This window comes from Armigeres subalbatus, chromosome 1 (assembly GCF_024139115.2).
Source record: "Armigeres subalbatus isolate Guangzhou_Male chromosome 1, GZ_Asu_2, whole genome shotgun sequence".
In the NCBI taxonomy this organism is placed as follows: domain Eukaryota; kingdom Metazoa; phylum Arthropoda; class Insecta; order Diptera; family Culicidae; genus Armigeres; species Armigeres subalbatus.
Window position 1 is genome coordinate 10303035 of NC_085139.1, and position 20367 is coordinate 10323401.

General features: G+C 41.3%; 1 protein-coding gene across 15 annotated transcripts in view; it reads right to left on the minus strand.

The window, feature by feature from the left end:
* LOC134221577 (collagen alpha chain CG42342) overlaps positions 1–20367 on the minus strand; it is a 638959-nt gene that overhangs the window by 370386 nt on the left and 248206 nt on the right. The window lies entirely within an intron of this gene.

The window sequence follows — 20367 nt, forward strand, 5'->3', positions numbered from 1 at the left end:
ATGGAGACATGTTTTCACACGTTGGATGCTGCCGGTTTGATAGGCTACTGCGGTATTCGGATCTGAGCATGTTTTCTAGCGATCATGGTCGCTTAATGTCTATGAGTTTTAAACATTTTTCGTAAATCTCAATTAAAAATAAATTCTGTCTTCATTATGGAACAAAAAGTAATTCTTCGAATATGTTGTACACCGAACAGAATGCGTTCTGCATCGGACATTCATCACTCCACCGGACGACAGCGCGTCTCCATGGGTGGCAGTGAGTTGATTGAATCCTATTTGCAACAGATCCCGTTCCCGTGAGACCGTTTAATTACAGCAATTAATATATTGACCAGGCGCGTCTTTAATTATAAAGCTCGGCTGCACCGACTGCTGATGGCCGTCACTGAGCGCAGGAATTGATTATTTATTACCACTTTGGAACAATATTTAATACCTTGAACCAACATCAACATCAGAAAACCGGTCGATGTGCGGGTTCCTATACGTGGATGAGAGAACCAGATCGTGTAATCAATAAGCAAATGGACTACTGACGGAGAACTTCATTTCATGGGAAAAGAATCAATGTTTTCAGCATTTTTCCGTAAGACCAACCAGAACGGAATTGCTGATACAATATGCAATGAATGAAAACCGATTCCGTATTGGCTGCACGCGTTGGAATCAACCATGTTGACCCAAGACGTTCGAGGAAACTGAAGGAACATAGCCCAACCAGGTTTCCAGGTGTCCGTGAGATCTATTTAGAGACCTTGTTTAGGCTTTTTATTTAATATTTAATGTTCTTTTTTTTCAATAAAATTTAAATTCACCTAGGTTTTTATGTGATTGTATAGCATTCAAGCTGCTTTTTATTATTAGTGAGACTTTTTTCAAGGTATCAACTCATTGTGGTACTGCAACTGAATACTAATTGATTATGAAATCGAAATCTAACAGATTGAAATTAAATCAGGTTTAATTAAAACGATTAACCGTACTCAGAGTCTGCGACAGCAAACTAATCCTTTCTGCCCTCGCAAAAGTAGTCCTACGCCAAAATCAACAAACCGCCGAGGACCCCCCCGTCGATAAGTGCGAAGCCAAACGCCAATATTTATGGGATCTGTTGCTCGAGAACCATCGGCGTTCATCAACGTCGGCTAGCGTGGCAGCCGGATTGGTGATTAGAAGCCGTAGCGGGATGCCGCGATGGATTCGAGCGAAAAAATTCCCAAACCCGCCAAGAGGATGTTTGTTTTGCGTGAATCAGATGAGAGAAAACGTGAGTCCGCCAGTCCGGCGTGCGGTGGTGGCGGATTAAATTTCCTCGCAAGCGCACACGAAAACGCGTGAGATCATCAAAGCCGGCGTTGCGTAGATGCAAGCAAATCGGAGTAGGCTTGGGCGCACTGGGGGTGCCAAAAATTGTTGATATCGAGTCCGGAGACCGCCGGCCGTGTTCGCGTCCGTGTAATCGTCATTAGACTGATTCATTTTTGTTTCAGTGAAAATCACGTATCTACTGAAAATTCCAATCTTATGTTTTGAGCAGAATAATCAATTTGATCAATAATCAAACGAATCAGTTACGAACATTTGTAGGAAGCAGCATCTCGGTGCAAGCCCCGCAAACCGATCCACATAACCTACATGTGGAAAAACCGTTCAACTTCGTTCATCGAAGCAAGATCCCAAATGGATTTGACAATTATCGCTACCGCCACCACCGGCCGCCTTCATGGCGGCAAAGATGGAGTTTCGCATTTCAGTAGTGCGCTTATCGCAACACGGCGCGGTCCACGTGGGATTCCTTTTTTGTGGTTTTGGTGGTAAATATTTACCGCAAACCGAGACCAGCAACAAACATCGTCCATCGTCTCCGAATCGTAATGTGTGGCGGGCGGAGAGTTTGCGGATCTTAATGATGAAATTTCTCAGATTGACCTTCCATGGTAAGAAAAGCATCAAGGATATCAGATTACTGCGGGATGAGATGGAAGACTTGAATTATTTTGCAAGCAAAGCGATGGGACGGTCGTTTGTCTTCGGCGAATGGACGCTGATGGTTGATTCTGATGTAGTGAAGCTCTTGTAAGTTGGTTAATGACCATTTTTTGCATCGATGATTCTTTCGTTTAAAGGATCATTATGCTTCTTTGGTGGCCATGGTAGTACTTATAGTTAGTTAATATCCATCGACGGAAGAACGTTGAAATATCAAAAAAGAAATGTAATTAGGAAAACGCTTTTCGATGAGAATAAATGATTCTATCCATTATCTACTTTGATTCTACATGGCTCTTAAGCGATGAGAAGGATCATTACCATCCCGATGCTAAAAGATAAAAAAAGTTGCGGAAGATCTCAAGGAAATGCTCTATGATTGCAGCTTACTGCTTTAAATGAGGTGATGAAAGATACTTAACACATCACTGCTGTCTAATCTTCCATGGTCATACGATGGGTTAATTGTAGCACTTCAAAACATGGCGAGTGTAGATTTCGCGTCGAAAAAAGACATCTCTTTGACAATTAGGCCCTTATTATAAGTTCGACAAAAAAGGAACAAGGAACTGACGAATCAAAAGCGACCAATAAAGAGATTTGCCATTGGTGAAAGCTAGAATGTAATTTATAGAAGTTTCAAACAATATGGAATTACTTCATTTTTTCTTTTTAATTTTCAAACTTGGTTGTACAGTTTGCAAGGAAACGAAATTGGCCATTGGCTTCAAGAAGGCTAATGACAATTCGCGCTAATCATTGCAACGCTTCTGATAGTGTATGGTCAAAAGTGGGAACGTCATTACACCGAGTACGTTAAGCCCACTGAAAAGTGATTGCCGTGATTCCAATGTCACGATTCGAGGAGCAAGACTACAAGCTGAACGGGTTTGACGTATTGTATACGAAGGCGCTGGACATAGTCCGCCAGTACAAATTATTCTGCAACATTAGCCTCTCAAATTACATATACCTTCCTTCAATGACCGTATGAAGGACTGGTCCAAGTTTAAGACCATGTTCGAATACTTGGTGGCGAAGTGTGGAGTTTTCGGTGTTAACAAGCTTCATTATCTCACAAGGCTCTGGTGACTGACGCAGCTGGCCTCATAAATGCAAAAATTATTCAAGACAACTACTTCACTCAAGTTTGGAAGTAATTGATAGACCTGTGTGAACAGGCAACTATAAAGACCTTAGAGCTGACGAAATCCTGCGAGCAACATGATGTCGGACTGGACTAGCTGAAACTCAGTGGATAAGCTTTCCTGGATCTTCATTACAATGTTGCTAACCTATCTGACCTTGCTGAAGCAGAAACATCTTGCTGCTCATCCGATTTGCTTGCAGCAAGTTGTGTTCTATAGACAATTTTACAATGAGTATAAAGAGATGTGAGGAATAAGACCTTTCCACCTATTAAAATAATAATTTTAGACTTCTGTTATATGCTTCTCAACCCTTCTGAACGAATGAGAACGGCATGATCATTGTTCTATTCGTTTTGGATTGCGCATAACTTATGTGTATAAAATTACAGTGAATCTCAAAAGTTGAAAAATCATACAAATACAACACTTTGGAGAATTTTGAAGCAAACTATCCAGATCACAAGAATAAATCACAATAACAGATCTCCGCATATTCTGTTCAACAGTTGGCTAAAATAATCAAATCGAAGAAGGGCGGTTACGTTCATCTAACTATGTGACATTTATATTTGAAGGTCTACCCCACAAACATTGGAGGCAAGTAAAGCCAAATATATTTTTCTTCAGCTAAAAAACTGGTTATCCAACTGAAATTGCTTGTTGGGTATTTTACCGCATTTCCTCTATTCTTACATTTTGCCAAATATTTTATTTTACATACAAGAAGAAACCTTGAAGGTTTTAACCAAATTGTGAAACATCAGTACAAGTAGGGTCACGATTCTCGCGAACTAGCTTTTCAATAAAATATACAAAAGTAAAGCAGTTTAGTTCCTTCATTATCCTACGAGTTTTGTTATTTATCCTTGATTTGTTGGTGAAAAATTCCCTTTTGAAAAATAGATCATTTTTTCTCAACAAAGTCCATTTTCTCCAAATGTTTTCAATACTTAATAAATAAAAAGAAAGGATGAAATGTATGCTATTCCAAAATTTAATGAAATCGGGTTTGAATCATCTATCAAGTTTTGTTTGTTAAAATCGGATCAAAACGTGCAAAAATTGGTGAGTGTCTTAACGATCAATTTTTGAATCATTTGAATCATTTGAATCATTTAATTTTGATAAGAAAGCCCTGAATAAGTTTTAAAGCAGGGAGGAAAGTACCTATCGATTGAAACGAAAATTGAAGTAGAATTTAAAGAAAGAAGAAATTGTGTTTTTATAATTGTGTATTTTCTGCTACAACAACAATTTTTTAAATTTATTTTTGAAGGTCTATTTCACCCATTCACCCGGTTAAAAATTCATGAAATTTGTTTTATCCCACTTCTCCTTGAAGAATAAAATCTAACAATTATTGTACAATCCTGAAAATTTCAAGAAAATCGAAGAACATCGTTGCAGCGTCCTTTGGAAAGGGGGGATAAACGATAAAAACGGGGGGATAAAAAATATTAAAATGAACAAAATAGAAAAAAAACTCCTCGGATTGCGTTATCGAAAGACCGTGAAGCGATACTGAGACAGTTTTTGAAAATATTTTGAATTGATAAAAGCGGAAGCTAAAAACTATTTCCTCCCAATCTAAATTTAGCAATTTTGTCATAAAAAATTTCCTATATGGAATAAAATAAACGTTTATTAAGCAAAAATGCTTAGAATTAAATTCTCTATAACTTTGTAGAATAAATAATTTGATCTCCTAACTCAAAAGGTAAAAAAATACATTTCCAAAAAAAAATCACATAAGGGTCACCCTAATGGTAACTTACTCAAAAGATGGACCTTTTCTTGTAGATCATTTCTTCTGAAGACGTCAAAACTCTAGCACTGATGGATCTTGAGTTATCGATTTATGTATGTCGTGAAATTTGACAATTCCGACCATTGTGAGGGGAGGAGACATATTGCGACATTTACTCCAATTTAGACTCACCCTGACTAAATCATTATCACAGTCGAATCTCGCACACGATTTCGCAGTGCGCCAAGGTTACTGCACATGAAGGTTATTCATTTTGTCGTAGAATTACGTCTTTCGGTAAGTTAGGGGGGTCATTCCAAAGTTTCAAATTTGGGACCGTCACGAAAAGTGGTCAGGAAGTAAGAGCCAATAACTCATCTGTTTTTCAACGGATTCTGGAGATTTTGGTATGAATCGATTAGTTAACTCTCTAAGATTGCATACAACTATTGAAAAATAATTGATTCAATGCATTTAACTATTGAAAATCCAATTTCGACAGATAGTGTTCAAATTTCACTGACAGTAAATTGCTTACATTTCGGCTATATCCACCCACAATGAACATGCACACAATAATTGAATTTTTTCATCCACTATCGAACTATACGTAATTCTACGTTCAATTTGTGGTCGTGTCTTCAATACAACCTTCTACTTTTTTCCGTACAATATTTATTATGAAACTAGCTGTATGTACCCGGCCTTGCTCGGAGTTGCCAGTTTGATTCGCAGTTTTTTCACATTCGGAAAACGAATAAACCAATTGTCAACAGGATAATTGTGTTTTCTTATTGATACTTCTTCATTTGATTAAAATAAGGCAGATTTCATTTGAAAACATTGACTAATTTTGAAAAAGGGATCAAACCCAAAATCGCCTTATTCCGGGCAAATGTCTATTTCTAAACAAGGAAAAACATCCAACGATGCCTTATTCCGGGAAAACGTGTATTTTTAAAGAAGGGATCACATTCATCTTCCAGAAGGAAACAAATTAATCATTCCTTTTCACTGGGCAAACCATTATTTCGATGAAGGGTTGAGTTGATCGATAACTAAACAGTACCACTCCTCCACACCCTCCCCTTTTCCCACCTTAACCCGCTATCGTCGTCTCCTCAATATGAAGGATATGTGTTCCAAATTTGGCTAAAAATGGCTAAGGGGAGATCAGAAGTTACACTGAGTTGAACGATAACTGAACAACACTTCCCCCCCACACACCTTCCCTCTTTTCCGAAGAGCATTCCTAACACCCCTATCGTCGTCTCCTTAAAATAAAGAATGTGTATTCGAAATTTGAAATCATTCAATTTGATCATTCATAATCATGAATCAATAATCATATCGATCGTTAATCATTTATCATACACATATTGTGTCAATATTAAATCACGATCGGTAATCGTTAATCATACTCCAACGTTTTTTTCATTATGCATAATCATTAATCATTGTCAAAAATGAATTTAATCGTTAATCTTTATCAGTCATCATTGTAAAAAATGAATAAATCATTAATCATAATCTTCAATCAAAGAGTTGAGTGATTTAATCATAACGAATTTAATCATTCGTTGGAAGCTTTATTCATTAACGCTCAGTTATATAGATTTCTATGGCCCTTTTCAATAAACATCTTTCAAAATAGAGAATATGTGTACCACATCTGGTTGAAATTGGTCCTGGGGGTTGGGAGTTACACTGAATTGCTCGTTTTCTAAAGGCAGCCCCCGTCCCCCTTACCCTCCCTCTTTTCCCATTGACCATTCCATCCCCTTTGTTATCTGCTCCTTAGGATAGAGAATGTGTGTACCAAATTTGTTTTGAATCGGTACATGGGTTCAGAAATTACACTGAATTGCCCGTTTTCTAAATTTTACCCCTTCCTCCAGACCCTTCCCTCCTGTCTTAAATTACCCACCCATATGATCGGCTCTTTATAGTGAATATGTGTACAAAATTTGGTTGAAATCGGTCCTGGGGGTTGGGAGTTATACTGAATTGCTCATTTTCCAAAGACAACCCCTCCCTCTATACCCTCCCCTTTTTCCCAATGACCATCCCACCCCCTTTATTATCTTTTCCTTAGAATAGAGAATATGTATATAAAATTTGGTTCAAATCGGTCCAGGGGTTCATAATTTACTCTGAATTGGTCGTTTTCTGAACAATACCCCTCCCTCCAGACCCCTCCCCCTTTCCAAATAACCCTAACATATAATCCTCATAGTGAATATGTAAACAAAATTTGGTTGAAATCTGTCCTGGGAGTTGAAAGTTACACAGGATAGGTCGTTTTCTAAGCAAAACCCCTTGCACCAACCCTCCCCCTTTTCCAAATCACCATACCACCCCCTTTGTTAACTTCCCCTGAGGATAGAGAATGTGTGTTCCAAATTTGGTTGATATCGGCCAAGTGGTTTAGAAGCAGTTAGCGAACATACTTACATAGATTGGTTTATATAATAAGAAAGAAGAAGAAGATACCTACCTAATTTTGATTGAACTTGCATCTGACAGACATCCTTGCATCCCATCCCAGCGCCCTTGGCTAATCCGTTTTTGAGCGCCCCTTACTTTTATGCATGTTCAAAACAAATAGCATGATACAATTTTTTGAAATCAACTTTTTTTTTGGTAGAAGGTAGGAATAGCGATTGGACCAAGTCGTATCAAGAAAACTCCGGACCTATTCGGATCAAGATATTTCAATTCCTGGAGTGGGCTATCGGTAATTTGGTGCATTGGTTGACGTGGTAAGGTCAATAAATTTCAACTACTCAATTTCAAAGGTAAAATGCCCAATAGTGGACCCCCTAGTAGCGAAATTTTGCTCTTTCTCACATAAGGAGTGGAAATTTGCAAAATATTATATTTGCGTGACATCTAATATCAAGCTCTGCATCTCCTCTTCACGATACATACATGAAACACTCTAATACTTGACATTATTCGTTGAAATTAACATTTTAAAGTCTGACTGAGTTCGCCCTATAGTAGACCCCTTGGGGGTTCATAATAGGAAATTGCTTCCCTATAGTCGACACTTCATTTAATTTTTATGTTCCGTTTCGGAACGTTCTTCTTCCTTATTATTCATTCCATTTATTTAGTCTACATCTATACAGATAACACTGAATCAACAATTTGACGCCACAATACACGGTTTGAGGCCGCATCTCTCCATCCTCGAATACGCCCCACGCTCGCCAAGTCGTTCTGCACCTAGTCTGCCCATCTCGCTCGCTGCGCTCCACGTCGTCTCGTACCTGCCGGATCGGAAGCGAACACCATCTTTGCAGGGTTGCTGTCCGGCATTCTTGCAACATGCCCTGCCCATCGTACCCTTCCGGCTTTAGCTACCTTCTGGATACTGGGTTCGCCGTAGAGCTGGGCGAGCTCATGGTTCATTCTTCGCCGCCACACACCGTCTTCTTGTACACCGCCAAAGATGGTCCTAAGCACCCGTCTCTCGAATACTCCGAGTGCTTGCAAGTCCTCCTCGAGCATTGTCCATGTTTCATGTCCGTAGAGGACTACCGGTCTTATTAACGTCTTGTACATGACACATTTGGTGCGGTGGCGAATCTTTTTCGACTGCAGTTTCTTCTGGAGCCCGTAGTAGGCCCGACTTCCACAGATGATGCGCCTTCGTATTTCACGACTAACGTTGTTGTCAGCCGTTAGCAAGGATCCGAGGTAGACGAATTCCTCGACCACCTCGAAGGTATCCCCGTCTATCGTAACACTGCTTCCCAGGCGGACCCTGTCGCGCTCGGTTCCACCCACAAGCATGTACTTTGTCTTTGACGCATTCACCACCAGTCCAAATTTTGTTGCTTCACGTTTCAGGCGGGTGTACAGTTCTGCCACCTTTGCAAATGTTCGGCCGACAATGTCCATGTCATCCGCGAAGCAAATAAATTGACTGGATCTGTTGAAAATCGTACCCCAGCTGTTACACCCGGCTCTCCGCATGATACCTTCTAGTGCAATGTTGAACAACAGGCACGAAAGTCCATCACCTTGTCTTAGTCCCCGGCGCGATTCGAACGAACACACCATCCACACATCCACCGTTGCTTTGATCAGTCTGGTAAGCTTCCCAGGGAAGCTGTTCTCGTCCATAATTTTCCATAGCTCTACGCGGTCTATATTGTCGTATGCCGCCTTGAAATCAACGAACAGATGGTGCGTTGGGACCTGGTATTCACGGCATTTTTGAAGGATTTGCCGTAAAGATCTGGTCCGTTGTCGAGCGGCCGTCAACGAAGCCGGCTTGATAACTTCCCACGAACTCGTTCACTAATGGTGACAGACGACGGAAGATGATCTGGGATATCACTTTGTAGGCGGCATTAAGGATGGTGATCGCTCGAAAGTTCTCACACTCCAGTTTGTCGCCTTTCTTGTAGATGGGGCATATAACCCTAAGCGGGCTTGGTAGTCATATGGCTACTGCTTCTGCCTCATACGCAGGAGGTCGTGGGTTCAATCCCAGGTCCGTTCCATTATCCTACTTTGTATCTTGTATCTCTTTATTTCTCATGTTCTAGCAATCGCTAGAACTGGAAATGGACTTCCATACCGTTTCCATTACTATTCCTATACCTTCAACTTGAGTATTCTAACAGTAATTTGCTAGAATTGGAAATGAACTATAGAGCTCGTTTCCTACATCCAATTAGAAATTCCATCAGTTACCTTCTCCTATCTATCACATTGGCAGCTCGTTAACCAAGACGGACCTCTGCCTCTCCAACCTAACCCAGAAATTCCAATAAATTCCGCATGAACTCGTGGCAAGTGCAGAGGTATATTCGGCTTGCAGTGGGCGAGTGATTGCATCATCATTTCCTCCCCTACATTGACTTGCATTCTGACGTGGCAGGCGCCAGTATGACCTAACAAATGAGATCACCAGTACTTGTACATTGAAGATGTGTGCTAGTCCCAAGCAAACATCTGTTGGTTCCCTGTGCAAGAACAGCTGATCTGGTCATAATGGAGTAGCAACTACGAGCAGTCAATCAAGCTCAAGCTCAAGCTCAAGCTCTTGTAGATGGGGCATATAACCCCTTCCTTCCACTCCTCCGGTAGCTGTTCGTTTTCCCAGATTCTGACTATCAGTTTGTGCAGGCAAGTGGCCAGCTTTTCCGGGCCCATCTTGATGAGCTTCAGCTCCGATACCATCCTTACCAGCTGCTTTATTGGTCTTTAGCTGTTGAATGGCATCCTTAACTTCCCTCAAGGTGGGGGCTGGTTGGCTTCCATCGTCCGCTGAACTGACGTAGTCATCTCCTCCACTGCCTTTGACATTCATTGCCTGTACTCTCAGCGCCATTCAGATGTTCCTCGTAGTGCTGCTTCCACCTTCGATCACCACACGTTCGTCCGTCAAGATGCTCCCATCCTTATCCCGGCACATTTCGGCTCGCGGCACGAAGCCTTTGCGGGATGCGTTGAGCTTTGATAGAACTTGCGTGTATCTTGAGAACGGCACAGCTGTTCCATCTCCTCGCACGCCGCTTCTTCCAGGCGGCGTTTTTCTCCTGAAAAAGGCGGGTCTGCTGTCTCCGCTTCCGTCTATAACGTTCCACGTTCTGCCGGGTACCTTGCTGCAGCGCGACCGCCCGCGCTGCGTCCTTCTCCTCCAGAATCTGTCTGCACTCTTCGTCGAACCAATCGTTCCATCGACTTCGACCCATATACCCGACGTTGTTCTCCGCTGCGTCGTTAATGGCTGCTTTGACTGTATTCCAGCAGTCCTCAAGAGGGGCCCCATCGAGCTCACCCCCTTCCGGCAACGCTGCCTCGAGATGCTGCACGTATACAGTGGCGAGGTTGCTTCAGTCGCTCTAGGTCGTACCGCGGCGGTCGTCGGTACCGAACATTGTTGATGACGGATAGTTTTGGGCGCAGTTTAACCATCACCAGATAGTGGTCAGAGTCGATGTTAGCGCCACGATATGTCCTGACGTCGATAATGTCGGAGAAGTGCCGTCCATCAATCAGAACGTGGTCGATTTGTGATTCTGTCTGCAGTGGCGATCTCCAGGTGTACCGATACGGGAGGCTGTGTTGAAAGTAGGTGCTGCGAATGGCGATATTCTTGGAGGCGGCGAAATCAATTAGTCGTAGGCCGTTTTCGTTCGTCAGCCGGTGAGCGCTGAACTTCCCAATAGTCGGTCTAAACTCCTCCTCTTGGCCAACCTGAGCGTTCAAATCTCCTATGATGATTTTGACGTCGTGGCTTGGGCAACTGTCGTACTCACGTTCCAACTGCGCGTAGAATGCTTCCTCATCATCATCAGTGCTTCCGGAGTGTGGGATATGAACGTTGATTATGCTGAAGTTGAAAAACCGGCCTTTGATCCTCAACCTGCACATTCTCTCGTTGATCGGCCACCACTCGATCACGCGCCTTTGCATATCGCTAATCACTATGAAAGCTGTTTCCAGCTCGTGTGTGCTGCCGCAGCTCTGGTAGATGGTATGATTACCTCTAAACGTTCGCACCATTGATCCCTTCCAACAAACCTCCTGCAGCGCTACGATGCCGAATCCACGGTCCTTGAGCACATCGGCGAGTATGCGTGTGTTCCCGATGAAGTTGAGAGATTTGCAGTTCCACGAACCGAGTTTCCAATCGCTAGTCCCTTTTCGTCGCAGTGGTCTTCGCCGATGGTTCCGGCCCGTACTCTCTTGTTGATTGTTCGTTGCTTATGATTTTTTAAAGGCTGGCTTGCAGGGCCTGACACCAAACCCGCTAAATTTCCGGAGAACCGTTCCTCCTTATTCCCGGTGGACCATGGTGCACAGTTTCACTTAGAGTCCCTCGCTGGCACTCGGACGATGATCAGCCGCCCCTAGCATGGAGAACAGACGCTGTTGTGAGCCGATCCTGACATGGAGAACAGACGCTCAGTAAGATTCGCACCTCCGGAGAGGAGCCAACCCCATCTTCCCTGTCAGCATTCGACCATAGTTCCCACCAGGGTTGGTTACCCGATCTTCCCTAAAGTTGCTCGTATCCCGGCCAGCACCGGCCCGGGGAGGTAGGGATAGAAGTTGCTGGGTAAACGTCTAAGGACCGCGAGATGGGGTCTATTTTATTCATTCAGGTACGCGAAGTACCAATGGTACGCTTTACCCAGCATTTGCCATTCCTTATTATGGACCCCCCAAAATATTCCTATAATGGACACTCTCGTGTTTATTTTTTATGGAATTGTAAAAAATCATCTAATTTCACTTTCCATAGCATTTCCAATGCATGTAATCAAATCATAGAACTGTAAGGTAGGCCGATGGAATTTCATAGCAAAATGTTTACATTTTGCTGTAATATTGCAAAAATGGCTGGAGGATCCACTACTGGTTGGGGGTCCACTATTGGGCACTTTACCCTAAGTGTCTAGTTTGAAGGAGTCGAACATGTCACTGGATTACGTGCGATCGTTATGGTCCGTGTCTGAACCTCAAATAGACAAACCTGCATACAATGAGAGAATTTATCTCAAATTCAAACAAACTCCCTATCACTACTTCCTAGTATCTATTATTTGAAAACGGCTTAGATTTCTTAGTCACGAACAAAAATTATACGCATTTTTTACAGTCGTTTGTGTGTGTTTCGCCTCTGGCGTATTGAAGTGCTCAACTAGGAGGTCTACCCCAGAAGCTTGTTCCATTCTTCTTTTTTGTAGTTCCTGTTCCTTTCTTTTCCATCAGTCCAGGATGCTTCCTGATTCAACATTCTGATATCTATATCAGTTATTAATGGAAAAGAATCTGAAAATCATTGAACCGGTGAATTTGAGAATTGTTTTGAGTAAATAGTTTTTTTTTTTTCATGGTTTGATGTTAGCCGATTGAGATCTTAACCTTCCTAGTGCATTGGGGTCCATTTCGACCCAAGCACACCCAAAACACCACTGTAACTTTGTAACGCAACGAGATAAAAATCTGAAAAATTCTGACTTTTCCTAACTTTCGGAAATAAGGATTCCCAGAGAAAATCAGCTTCCAGCGACATCTAGGAGAGGCGCCACAAAAAAAGTGACACATTGTGCATTGGGGTCCATTTGGACCCAAGATTTCATCTCGATCACAAACACTCAAATTTCAACCGATTTTTGATCTTTAGGCACCAAACGAAAGCTGTAGGTTCCAATAACAAGCCCACGGGGTGATTCATCCAAATTGACCACTCTAGTTCCCGGGGAACCTGTGCTAAAGAGGTACTGTTTGAGCTTCTCAATTTGGCACCAAATTATCGAGTTTCGTGTTATGAAACATAAAATTGCTTGCAAATATGTGCTCTGATGATCCCAACTGTATTTGCTATATTGTATATGCCATTTCTGGGCAAATTTATCCCTCGAGCGGTCATCGGAAAGCCCTCTGGAAGATCCGGAACTTCCGTAAAATTGGCCAATTCTAAAAGTTCATCCCAGAGCTTCGCGATTTTTTGATAACCATTCATTCTGGCAAATTGTGGGTGCAATCAATAGGTAAAGTCTTCTGTGACCTCCAAATGTCCCAGAAACGGTCCTCCGGAAGATCCGGGACATCCGTAAAAGTGGCCAATTCCAAAAGTTTATCCTAGAGCTCCGCGATTTTTTCGTAATGATTCATTCTGGCAAATTGTGGGTGCAATCAATAGTTAAAGCCCTCTGTGACCTACAAATGTCCCAGAAACGGTCCTCCGGAAAATCCGGAACATCCGTAAAACGGCCAATTCCAGAAGTTTATCCTAGAGCTCCGCGTTTTTTCGTAATGATTCATTCTGGCAAATTGTGGGTGCAATTATTAGTTAAAGCCCTCTGTGACCTACAAATGTCCCAGAAACGGTGCTTCGGAAGATCCGGAACATCCGTAAAACGGCCAATTCCAAAAGTTTATCCTAGAGCTCCGCGATTTTTTCGTAATGTTTCATTCTGGCAAATTGTGGGGGCTATCAATAGTTAAAGCCTTCTGTGACCTACAAATGTCCCAGAAACGGTCCTCCGGAAGATCCGGAACATCCGTAAAACAACCAATTCCACAAGTTTATCCTAGAGCTCCGCGATTTTTTTCGTAATGTTCCATTCTGGCGAATTGTGGGTGCAATCAATAGGTTAAGTCTTCTGTGACCTCCAAATGTCCTAGAAACGGTCCTCCGGAAGATCCGGGACATCCCGAAAAGTGGCCAATTCCAAAAGTTTATCCTAGAGCTCCGCGATATTTTGATAACCATTCACTCTGGCAAATTGTGGGTGCAATAAACAGTTAATGTCTTCTGTGACTCCAAAATGTCCCAGAAACGGTCCTCCGGAAGATCCGGATCATCCGTAAAAGTGGCCAATTCTAAAAGTTCATCCCAGAGCTTTGCGATTTTTTGATCACCATTAATTCTGGCAAATTGTGGGCGCAATCAATAGTTAAAGCCTTCTGTGACCTACAAATGTCCCAGAAACGATCCTCCGGAAGATCCGGAACATCCGTAAAATGGCCAATTCCAAAAGTTCACCCTAGAGTTTCGGGATTTTTTTTAAAACCATTCATTCTGGCAAATTGTGGGTGCAATCAATAGTAAATATCTTCTGTGACCTCCAAATGCCCCAGAAATAATTCTTCGGAAGATCTGGAACATCCGTAAAATGGCCAATTTCAAAAGTTCATCCCAGAGCTTCGTGATTTTTTCGCAAGCATCCATTCTGACAAATTGTACGTGCAATAAATAGTGAAAGTCTTCAGTGACCCCTAAATGTCTCAGAAACGGTCCTTCGGTAGATCTGGAACATCCGTAAAAATGGCCAATTCCAAAAGTTCGTCCCAGAGCTTTGTATTTTTTTCATAATAATATATTCTGGCGAATTATGGATGCAATCAATAATGAAAATCTTCTGTGACCTCCAAAATGCCACAAAATCGGTCCTCCAGAAGATCCGGAACATCCGTGAAAGTGGCCATTCAAAAAGTTCAACCCAGAACATAGCAATTTTTTCGTAACCATCCATTCTGGTGAATTGTGGGTGCAATCAATAGTGAAAGTCTTCTGTGGTCTACAAATGTCGTAGAAACAATCCTCCGGAAGATCTGAAACCGTAAAAGTAGACAATTCCAAAACTTCAGCAAAGTGATTTTTTTCGTGACCTTTCATTCTGGCAAATTAATAGGGAAAGTCTTCTGTGACCCCCAAGTTCTTAAGAAACGGTCCTCCGGAAGATCCAGTTCATTCGTAAAACTGCTCAATTTCAAAATAATATCTCAGAGCATTTTTTTCGTAACCACCTATCTTGGCGAATTGTGTTTACAATCAATAATAAAAGTTTTCGGTACTATACGGTAATGGTACTCCGGAAGATCCGGAACATCCGTGAATGTGGCCAATTCGAAAAAGAATTCACGGAGGAACTTTCGAACACTTCGTTGAGAATTTCTGGAGGAACTTCCGGAAGAAGTTCGGCGGAGCTCCCTGAGGAATTACTTGATGAACTTTGGAGAGATTTGCGGAAGAACTCTCAGAGTTCTCAGAAGAACTTCTAGAGGAATGCCTTTAGGAACTTCCCGAGGGATTACTTAATGAACTTCCGAAGGGATTACCGGAGGAACTTCTAAACAAACTTCCGGAGGAATTCAACGAGGAACGCCACCACGCCGCCGTCGCTGGCTAATGATGATCTGTTACGCTAACTGTTGGATTTGGCGTCTTTTACGGATGTTCCGGATTTTATGAAGGAATTTTTATTATTGATAAGAAAATTATTTTGTGCTATCAATGGAATGTCATCACTTATCATCAGATGAGTTTGTACAATTCCATTTGATTCCACTAATTGATTTGATTCCACTATGTGTTTTGCAGATACGTATTTCGACCTTAACAGTAAGGCCGTCTTCAGTGTCTCGTACTTGTTTCGACTTTTATTATCGTCATTGCATATCACGGAGGATTTTCGCTATTGATTGCGTTCATAATTCATCCATATGAATGAAAGCAAAAATTAGCAAAGCTGTGGGATGAACTTTTGGAATTGACCATTTTCACTGGTATTCCTGATTTCCGATGTATCACAACCAGAAATAAATAAACATACGCGATTTCCACACAGACTCTCTAAGAATTATCGAAATTTAATTTTTACATACCTTCTCGGCTACTTCAGCATAAAACATTATTTTTAACCAACCACTACCGAACAAATTACGCCGAATTTGGGCCTCTCAACCGAATGATGGCTGTTTACAATCAACACTGCGAAACTATTGACTTAACAATGTTTCGGCATAACAACAGACAATATTTTCAAAGAACAAACATTACAAATTCAGCAATATAAATTCAAAATCAAAATTATACATCACTTTACTAAAAAAAACTATTATTTAATCATACTACAGCAATTCAAAAACAAACATGTATATGTGCTGGTTTACGTTGGTTGACGAAATAAAATAAATAAAAAACTAATGGGGGATCAAGTGTCCCCATATTGAGGCAATAACTTCAAATCCAAATATTCTTAAACATTGATGGAACGTTGATATTGTCATCAGTACAGATCATTAAGCATATTTATGGCTTTGTGGTGTGAAAAAACGAAAGCATTTCGTCATTGTTATGAAAAGTTGTTCAAATTTTGCGTGGCCAATAAACAAATCTTTGGGAAAGTCAAAACACACAAACCGGCCTGCAGAATGAATAAGGTTTGTCAATCCAGAAAACAACTCACCACATAAAGGTTATTTGTCTAGAGGATCTATACTTAAAAATACGCTAGAACAAAACTACTTTAGTTCTCGATAAAACAGGGGGTGATCAAGTCTCTCCACCTTCTCCTATTGATTGCACAATCACTTCTCCGCTATGGATGTTTTCGAAATAAAATATGGAGATGTGGGATAAACTTCTGGAATTCATAATATAGCGGATGTCCCAAATTTCCCGGAGAACCGGAGCCGTTAACAATGTGAATGTTAATGTCTAAAAAATCGAATGTGATTAACTTTGGTAGGTCACAGAGGACTTTCACTATTTACTCCACATATAATTCACCATTACTACGTGAATGCTAACAAAAGTGCTCGGGCCACAAATAGACTTTCACTGTTGATTGCATAATCCATTCGATGACATAAAAAGATTCGAGAATTTGCTTTGAATTGGCCTCTTTTACGAATGTTTCGGATTTCCCGGAGGGCCGTTTGTGGTCATCTCAGAAGACTTAAACAATTTATTGCGTACACAATTTGCCCGTATGGATGGTTACGAATAAAATAGCAATGCTCTGGAATGATTTTGTGGTATCTGCTCCTTTCGGGAGCATTTCCGGGTCGCAGAAGACTTGCACAATTGGCGATTCGGTTATGAATGAATTGCGAAGCTGTTAAATGTCTTTTTGAAATTGGCCACTTTTACGTATGGTCCGGATCTTTCGGATGACCGTTTCGGGAGCTTTTTGGGATTACTGAAAACTTTCACTACTGATTGCATCCATTATTCGTCAGGATAGATGATTACGAAATAATGCGAATCTCTGGGATCAACTTTTAGAATTGGCCATTTTACGGATGTTTCGGATCTTCCGAAGGACCGTTTCTGGGACATTTTGGGGTCACAGAAGACTTTAACTGTTTGTTGCACCCACAATTTGCCAGAATGAATGGTTACGAAAAAATCGTGGAGCTCTGGGATTAACTTTTAGAATTGACCACTTTTACGGATGATCCGGATCTTCCGGAGGACCGTTTCTGGGACATTTGGAGGTCACAGAAGACTTTACCTATTGATTGCACCCACAATTTGCCAGAATGAATCATTACGAAAAAATCGCGGAGCTCTAGGATAAACTTTTGGAATTGGCCGTTTTACGGATGATCCGGATCTTCCGGAGGACTGTTTCTGGGACATTTGTAGGTCACAGAGGGCTTTAACTATCGATTGCACCCACAATTTGTCAGAAAGAATCATTACGAAAAAATCGCGGAGCTCTAGGATAAGCTTTTGGAATTGGCAACTTTTACGGATGTTCCGGATCTTCCGGAGGACCATTTCTGGGACATTTGTAGGTCACAGAAGGCTTTAACTATTGATAGCCCCCACATATTGCCAGAATGAATGGTTATCAAAAAATCGCGAAGCTCTGGGATGAACTTTTAGAATTGGCCAATTTTACGGAAGCTCCGGATCTTCCAGAGAGCTTTCCGATGACCGCTCGAGGGATAAATTTGCCCAGAAATGGCATATACAATATAGCAAATACAGTTGGGATCATCAGAGCACATATTTGCAAGCAATTTTATGTTTCATAACACGAAACTCGATAATTTGGTGCCAAATTGAGAAGCTCAAACAGTACCTCTTTAGCACAGGTTCCCCGCTGACTAGAGTGGTCAATTTGGATGAATCACCCCGTGGGCTTGTTATTGTATCCTACAGCTTTCGTTTGGTGCCTAAAGATCGAAAATCGGTTGAAATTTGAGTGTTTGTGATCGAGATGAAATCTTGGGTCCAATGCACAATGTGTAACTTTTTTCTAATGCATTATGAAGGTTAAGCATTGATTAACAAAGCATTAATAAACAAAGAGTTAACACCCCCAAAAAATTAAATAAAATTCAAGTGGTACAATTCTGGATTTCAGCGCCCCCTGAGGCCTGGCGTCCTTGGCAGGGGCCAACCTGGCGAACCACACGCTACGGCGCTGGATAATTGTTTTTAAAATATTTGTATCAGCCTTGGTTAAAAAACCCAGATTAATCCACTTACAGTAAAATTTTGACCCTTCTCTAGTTATAAGGAAATATTTTCAGACTCCAGAATTTGAAACGAGATAAAACTACTTAACATGAAACTTACCACGGCGATTGACATTGAACGTTCAAAGTGAAGAGCCCCGCACAAAGGATACGTTTGCTTTGCGTTTGACGAACGTTTGCTGTGTCCGGCGCTCTTGACAAATTAATTGTCCACCAAAAGGCGGATTTCATGGGTTGAATGAAAACAAAACGAATTATTACGAACTGTACGTCAAGCTGCCTACACACCAAATTTATAAATATTATTTCAGCAAAATACGTTACTGAAAATAATCAGCGATTTTGAAGCTTGCTGAAAATCAGTATATTTTTGCAAATTACTGATAGCTCAGCATTCCGAGCAGCATTCCTCATCGACTACTGTCAAATTTCAGATCAAAGCAATCTTTTTTAAGTAATTTATCGTAAGTATTGCAAATCGAATATATCGTTTCTTGTAAAATCAAATTTAAATGTTTTTCAGCCAGTAAAAACTAATGAAAAGAACACCGTGCAATTCTGGACATCTGCAGTTTCGAAAATAAAAAAATCAACATTAGACAGATGAGTCATATCATATATGCGTATTTGTTTGCCATTTAAATGCAAATGGCTTATTATTTTATACCTGGGGGTCCTGTAGCGTAGTTGGCTATACGTTCGCCTTATAAGCGGACGGTCATGGGTTCGATTCCCAGCCCCTCCACCACCAATCCTTGTCAGTCGCCTGGGGTGCAGCCCAAACGGTGGCGTTTTGGGGTGCGCTTCTTACCGACACGGCTGCCCGATGACGACTGACAAATTGTTCTTCTCGGAGGCATACCTCCAACGTACCCAGATAAGCGGCAACCGAACAATGCAACGAGCAATTGGATACACGATACGGACAAAAGGACACAATGGACTCACGATTAGATGAACCGGCTATGATAACAACAACGAAAGTCTAAAAATAGATTCTGTGTGGATTCTGTACAGCAGAATACCACAGTAGATGACGGCACAGTAGCGGTTAAGAAACACAGAGTGCCTGCCAAATAAAGAAATGAATAAAAAAATATTTTATACCCATATGAATATGCAAATAAACATACAAAAACATTAAAAAAAACATTTTAGTGCGACAACATTTCATGTTTTATTTAAACACTGATATAATCAGCGCTTTGATTTATTTTGCTGAATTATATCAGCATGATGCTGTCAAATCCACGAGAAGTGGATCAGATTCCACTGGAATGCCTTCTAAATTTCTGAATGCCTTCGAAAAAAAAAGTTTTTCCGTTTCCACCGGAATGCCTTGTAACATTACCATGAATTATGTTTTAAATTTAAAATAGAATTGTACAAAGTAGCACAGTAACGATGAATTTCCCCATTGAACTACCCCTTGAATTCAAACGCTCACTTTGAGTGCATACCGATAAAGTTCATTTTTGCACTCAGTAAATCTCTGCACTGAATGAGTTCCCACTCAAATGTATGGCGCAAAATAACCGTCGTTCAAGCGAATATCTCAGCGACCAGATCGCTTTCAAGATTCGTTGACCCCAGGGATCGTTTACAATCTTCGGGTGGGAGACAAGTATATTGATCGTTTCCACTTGGAAGCTCGGGAAAAGGGAGGTCTTTACCCGCCGAATATGGATATTGGTGTGGGTAGAGGCAATTTTTGACCTTCGC